The following is a 7896-nucleotide window of genomic DNA, read 5'->3' on the forward strand; positions in this document are numbered from 1 at the left end:
GCAAGCCGTCGTATCTTAGGCATGTTTAAGTGTATCTCAGTTTGAGAATACACTTAAACATAGGAAACGGACTTACGTAGGCGTATCTGCTGATACGCCTACGTAACTTGTTTAAGAATATGGCCCATAGTTAGTCAGGTTGAAAAAAGACACAAGTCCATCCAGTTCAACCACGAAAAAATAAACAAACAAAATAAAAAACACAGTACAATCCCATACACCCAACTCCATACCCACAGTTGATCCAGAGGAAGGCAAAATCATGTAAGGATCCCAGGTTAATGAAGACTTTGTGGGGGAGTCATTACCATCGAAACATTTGTAAAGGGGAGGAGTCAGTAAAATGACGACTTCCATGTGGGGTCGCCAGAAATATTTCTGCACCCAGGCGTCTGTGACCCTAGGATCGGCCCTGGGGGAACTCGCACAGGACCCACCTCCCAGTCCTGCTGACCGGCTACATCTAATGGCCATAATGTAGTATTTTCCTGAACCCACCACTTGATGGCCACTAGATGGAGCTGATGACCATAAGAAAATACAAATGCGCGTACACACGGTCAGATTTTCCATCGGAAAAACCTTGGATGTTTTTTTCCGACGGAATTCCGCTCAAGCTTGGCTTGCATACACACGGTCACACAAAAGTTCTCTGAACTTTCGACCGTCAAGAACGCGGCGACGTACAACACTACGACGAGCCGAGAAAATGAAGTTCAATGCTTCCGAGCATGCTTCGGAATTTTGCGCTTCGGAATTGCTACAGATGATCAGAAAAAAAAATTCCGTCGGAAAAATTGAGAACCAGCTCTCAAATTTTTGTTGGCAGAAATTCCGTCAAGAAAAGTCAGATGGAGCATGCACACGGTCGGAATTTCCGACCAAAAGCTCTCATCGGACTTTTCTTGTCGGAAAATCTGACCGTGTGTACGGGGCATCAGATTTTCATCTTTAAAGTGTAAGTTCACCTTTACAAAAAAATCTGTAAGATGAACTTGCACAGGACCCACTCTTCATCCACCCCAACCCCCCCCCCCAGTCCCACTGACCTGGAGCGTGGCAATATCCCCCTATGAGCCCTGGTATATATACTAAATATATACTTTTGATTTACAGTAAATGTATAGTAAAAGCAAGTACTCTTGCTTAAAAAAATTAACACTGGTCAAAGTAGAAAATATATATTTTTTTACATCTTTTTAAATAATATTGCCAAAAGAGAGCCTAATTTGTCCCATTAAAAAAATAACGTGTGCAATATTGTATTATCTTAATAATAGACAAAGTCATCACTGAATAAACAGGCCCGTAGTTGAAATTTAAAAAATGCTCTGGTCCATTAGGGGAGTAATGCCCTGTACACACGATCGGTGTGTGGGCCCCATCTGTTTTTTTTTTTCCCATCAGTGAAAAAAATAGAACCTTTTTTAAAATTTTCTGATGGTTAAAAACCAATAGAAAAAAAACGATCGTCTGTGGGGAAATCCATCGGTCAAAAATCCACGCATGCTCAGAATCAAGTCGACGCATGCTCGGAAGCATTGAACTTAATTTTCTCTGCACGTTGTTGTGTTTTACGTCACCGCTTTGGACACGATCGGATTTTTAACTGATGGTGTGTAGGCAAGACTGATGAAAGTCAGCTTCATCAGGAATCTGATGAAAAAATCCAACGGTCCGTTTTCATCGGAAGAACCGATCGTGTGTACAGGGCATAAGGGTAAAAGGGCGAAAGCAGTAAAATAAAAATCCTAATCTGCTTTAATTTGGTTTATTTATTTTATGTTTTTATGGAAAAAAAACTGTATTTACTTACCTTGAGGTATACCAAGCCAACACACTACAGGACTACAGGGATAGCAAAAGTGCCAGAAGTGGGTAGCAACTGACACCAACTGACCAACTGACACCAACCTAAACATACCAACTGATATCAACCTAAACATACCAACTGATACCAACTGATACCAACCTAAAAATACCAACTGATACCAACCTAAACATACCAACTGATACCAGTCTAAACATACCAACTGATACCAACCTAAACATACCAACTGATATCAACCTAAACATACCAACTGATACCAACCTAAGCATACCAACTGATACCAACCTAAACATACCAACTGATACCAACTTAAACATACCAACTGATACCAACCTAAACATACCAACTGATACCAACCTAAACATCCTAACTGATATCAACCTAAACATACCAACTGATACCAACTAAACATACCAACTGATACCAACCTAAACATACCAACTGATACCAACTTAAACATACCAACTGATACCAACCTAAACATACCAACTGATACCAACCTAAACATACCAACTGATACCAACCTAAACATACAAACTGATACCAACCTAAACATACCAACTGATACCAACTTAAACATACCAACTGATACCAACCTAAACATACCAACTGATACCAACTTAAACATACCAACTTATACCAACCTAAACATACCAACTGATACCAACTTAAACATACCAACTGATACCAACCTAAACATATCAACTGATACCAACCTAAACATACCAACTAAACCAACCTAAACATACCAACTGATACCAACCTAAACATACAGAAACAAGTAAATAATGCGCAAAGGATACACAAATCTCAGATGTCAGAGCAGCACATATAAATATAAGAACAAGGGGGATGGATCAGAGTCAAAGAATTATAGTTAGTATAAACTGATCAAACAGTCTGTGGTTAGTATCTTGTGGGTATACACTTCCAGGGCTGCCATCAAAGGGGAACAGAGACCATGTTCCAATTCTAGGAAAAAAAGCAAGGAGAGAGGCGCCTCTGGGTGTAGTAGATTAAAACAATTTAATTTGTAAAAACATGATCATTTCACTCACATTTGAGTAGTGTAAGATAGGCATGTAAAATATCCTTTGGGAGGTGAGTTGTCATCCGATGGTAAGTTCCTTCTCCAGTCAGTAGGAGCGCTGTGCGGGGGGGGGTCACTTCCTCATGGAACGATGAATGTCCATTAGAATGGAAGATTTTCTCAACCCGAGGTGTGGAGCGCACATGGAGAGCTGGCGAGGATGGCGATGTCAAGCATCTTTGTCAAGCATGCTTGACAAAGGAGTGTAGCAGCCAATCCACGCGCTACTTTAATACTCAGAAACGCGCCGCACAGCAGTGACGTCATCCATCCTCGCCAGCTCTCCATGTGCGCTCCACACCTCGGGTTGAGAAAATCTTCCATTCTAATGGACATTCATCGCTCCATGAGGAAGTGACATCTCCCCCCCCCCCCCGGGCACAGCGCTCCTACTGACTGGAGAAGGAACTTACCATCGGATGACAACTCACCTCCCAAACGATATTTTACATGCCTATCTTACACTACTCAAATGTGAGTGAAATGATCATGTTTTTACAAATTAAATTGTTTTAATCTACTACACCCAGAGGCGCCTCTCTCCTTGCAACCTAAACATACCAACAGAACTGATACCAACCTGAACATACCAACTGATACCCCCAGGGGAACACCCGCCTTTCTTCCGTACCTGGACGGCAGACGGCGAGGTGAGATGTGGTAGGTTCTTCCAAGATCAGGGATTGATCCCATTGGAGGAACTTAGAGCTCAATATGGTACATTCCCCTTAGATGGATGGAGACATAGATAGCTTCAACACTTCCCGTGTGGTCTACCTCAAGCCATGCGCTCTCCCACCTCATACACCCCTTTTGAGAAGCTGTGCATGTCTGCCAGTCCAATCCTGCATTCTATATCTGTCCTATTTGAGATGCTACTGGGACAAGGACCCAAGGGGAAGCCCATATACATTCAAGAATGGGAAAGAGATCTGCAACATGAGTTTACTGTGATGCGACTATTTATATTGCCTCACTCACTCTAGCTTTGTTGACACAAAAATGCAGGAGAATGGGTTCAAAGTACTGACTAGATGGTATAGGGTCCCTACCAAACTTGCAAAAATGTACCCAACCTCCTCAGATGCTTGTTGGAGACAGTGTGAACATAGGGGTTCTTTTCTAAACATATGGTGGGACTGCCCTAAGTTGTAGCCTTACTGGCAGGACATTAGAACCCAAATAAACCGCATATTGAACATAGACCTACCTGACTCACCAATGGGCTGCCTCCTGCATGTCCCCACCACCCCTCTCAGCCTTTACCGAAAGTCAGTACTGCCTCATCTTCTAAATGCGGCTAGGAGACTGATCCCCATTTACTGGAAAAGCAGCCAAGTTCCAAGCCGCTCGGAATGGATCCGTCTAGTAAACGATATTAAGGCTGCAGAGGAATGGATGGTGACGTGTAAGGACAGACATGATAAATGGTATGGAATTTGGGCCACTTGGATTCATTATGTTGACGAGGCACGTACGAAAACACAACCAACGGACTCCGTCTCAGTAGGAGGAGTGTAACTGTCAGAATAGCTATAGATTTGATTTGATCATTTGAGATATTTGATACATGACTGATAGCACAATTTATTTGAGTGCGTTCTTTCTTTTTCCTTTTCTTTTTATTATTTTGATTCTGATGTTCCATGTTTCCTATATCTGTTTGCCATCTGGCTTTATTCTACCTGCCCGACATAGTGGTGTCTGTTTACGAATGCTGCTAAAGTCTGGTAGTAGGGCTAGAGACATATTAACAGTGATATGGTTTATATGTTCTAATGACCACAAAGCAGACTCCTCCGTCTCTAATGTCGCGTACACACGATCGGTTAAACCGATGAGAATGGTCTGATGGACCGTTTTCATTGGTAAAAACCGATCGTGTGTGGGCGCCATCGGTTAAAAAAAGGCAACTTGTTTTAAAATTAACGGATGAATTCCTAACCGATAGGACAAAACCGATAGTTAGTAGGCACAACCATCGGTTAAAGATCCACACATGCTCAGAATCAAGTCGACGCATGCTTGGAAGTATTGAACTCCGTTTTTTTCAGCACGTCATTGTGTTTTACGTCACCGTGTTCTGACACGATCGTTTTTTTAACCGATGGTGTGTAGGCGCGTTTTCATCGGTTAACCGATGAAAACGGTCCATCGGTCCGTTCTCATCGGATGGACTGATAGTGTGTACGCGGCATAACACCCTCTATGTTGGATGGCCAATCGGGCCTTATATTATGTACTTTGTTCAGATGCACGTTTGGGCAGCTTTGTCTGTCTTCCTTTCTTGGTTATTACCTGATTGTTATTGTTTTTGTTTTGTCTTTGTTTTTTTTCCGTTTGATTGCTGTGTCAAAATTGTAAATATAAATATAAATAAAGATTATATAAAAAAAAATCTAGGGGATGGGGAAGTTGTCCAATCCTGGATGAAATACGCCCAGATGTAGGGGAGAGGTAAGATAGTTGCATCAATCGGGATGGCCTTATACAAGTCTATGAGAGGTAGGTCTATATTAGTTTAATTCATGGGAGAGAGAAAGGAGGGAGAAGACCCAACACCTACAGGGGGGTCCCCATACTACACCACCGGTAAATATCAGGACATCTCCTAGCACCTACATGCTAGCCTATGTGTTGTCTGTCTTGCTGGTTGTATATTAATGTTTTGAGTATTATACTCAGTATTCCTTCATTTAATCTATGATTTTTTCTTCCCTTTTTCTGTACAATAGATAGATTGCTGTGTATTAGTTTAGACCTTCTTACTACTTGCTAATACATTTTAGTTATTGTGTTATGTCAGGTCACCTGTGGCCAGGTGACAAGTGCACCCCGTTGGGGTCAGGGATGCACCACAGGGTAGTCAACCCTATAGCCGACTGCTGCGATTAGAGAGGAAGTGTGAACCCAAGATCGCCCAGGGCGCAGAGTCTAAGACCCAGCTTTGTGTTCACCAGAGCCTCTAGTGGTGAGGATGGCCTTCGCCGCAGCTGTATCCAGGTCGCGACTCCAGAACTCTCATTAACCCAACTCATATCTGAGAGATATTAATTTTCAAAATATAACTTTCGGGTAACAATTGCACATTGGCGATGGAACGTGTAAAATATATTTTAGTAAACAAATGTATTTCTGACCAACATTAGACATGACGTGGAAGCTCCAACAATGGCATCAAATACACAAAGTAGTTTTGTGACTGTTGGATATTCAACAATTTTATTGATTATTGATAGGCACATATGGGTCACCTCATCGCCTGTCATAAAGGAGCCTAAAATACTTCATCCTGGCACTCACATTTGTCCCGAATAACAGATATTGTTTAAAATATCACATGACAGATGTACATTCAAAATCTCCAAAGTCTGGCATGATTTTAACAGTCTCCATTTAAATATGATATTTATTTTATTTCTTGCTGAAACAAGCAAACATTGAGGAGCCTGAGATATGTACCAACATACCTATATTTCTTGTACTTTAACTTTTAAAAACTTTGATCTCATCTTTTATTTTAACTTTTAGAACGTGTATATATACAATCTTCTACAAAAAAAAATCTAAATTTCTACTTTAGCTTTTAAAATCTTGTATCTCATCTTCTACTTTGCCATTTCAAAACTTTTATCCACGTCTTCAAATTTAGTTTTTAAAAAAACTTTATTTCATTTTTCTACTTTAACTTTTATTAAACTTGTATCTCATCTTCTACTTTAACATTGAATTTTTTTATCTCATCATCTAGTTAGCTTTTAAAAAATGTATCTTGTCTTTTACTTTAACTTTTAAAAACTTTCATCTCTTCTTTTACATTAACTTTTGAAACTTTCATCTCTTCTTTTACTTTTAAAACTTTAATCACTTAATTTACTTTAGCTTTTAAAAACTTTTATCTCTTCTTTTACTTTAACTTTTGAAACTTTAATCTCTTCTTTTACATTAACTTTTGAAACTTTAATCTCTTCTTTTTTACTTTAACTTTTAAAAACTTTTATCTCTTCTTTTACTTTAACTTTTAAAAACTTTCCTCTCTTCTTTTACTTTAACTTTTGAAAACTTTCCTCTCTTCTTTTACTTTAACTTTTGAAACTTTCCTCTCTTCTTTTACTTTAACTTTTGAAACTTTCATCTCTTCTTTTACTTTAACTTTTGAAACCTTAATCTCTTCTTTTACTTTAACTTTTAAAAACTTTCATCTCTTCTTTTACTTTAACTTTCAAAAACTTTCATCTCTTCTTTTACTTTAACTTTTGAAAACTTTCCTCTCTTCTTTTACTTTAATTTTCGAAACGTTAATCTCTTCTTTTACTTTAACTTTTAAAAACTTTCATCTCTTCTTTTACTTTAACTGTTGAAAAGTTAATCTCTTCTTTTACTTTAACTTTTGAAACCTTAATCTCTTCTTTTACTTTTAAAACTTTCATCTCCATTTCTTTTTTTATTATTATATTTTAATTAAACCTTAAAAAAATTGTACTGTGACTGTTGTGAAATTACTTTTACAAACCACAAAAAAATTGTTGTAGAACAACAAGAAACAGTAGAGATGGATACAACCATAAAGGATCTAATAGACTTAACCTCTTAGATTTTGTAAATTAAGTAAAATAAAAATTTCACTTTGGATGAAGAATTTGAACGGATAAAGCACGGTGGTGAAATTAATACATGCATTTAGTGAACTAACACCAGAGATGTTAATGTATGGCTTTCTCTGCAGTTGTTTTTGTCTTTACCCCTTCCACAGATTAAAAAATATATATATATAGTAAATATACGTATCATACCCCAACTTCTATCGAGCAGATTGTGGTACCACACTCTTTTTGGCAAGATCTCAGGAAATGAAGAAAGGAAGATGGTGGCACACCACAGTGGAGTAAAAATCTTAGAAGTTCTTTATTGTCATCATGCCAGACAAGAACACAGGAAAATAGGTGACGTGTTTCAAACAAATTCACTCATGCTT

Source organism: Rana temporaria, chromosome 10 (genome assembly GCF_905171775.1).
Source record: "Rana temporaria chromosome 10, aRanTem1.1, whole genome shotgun sequence".
NCBI classification, from domain to species: Eukaryota; Metazoa; Chordata; class Amphibia; order Anura; family Ranidae; genus Rana; species Rana temporaria.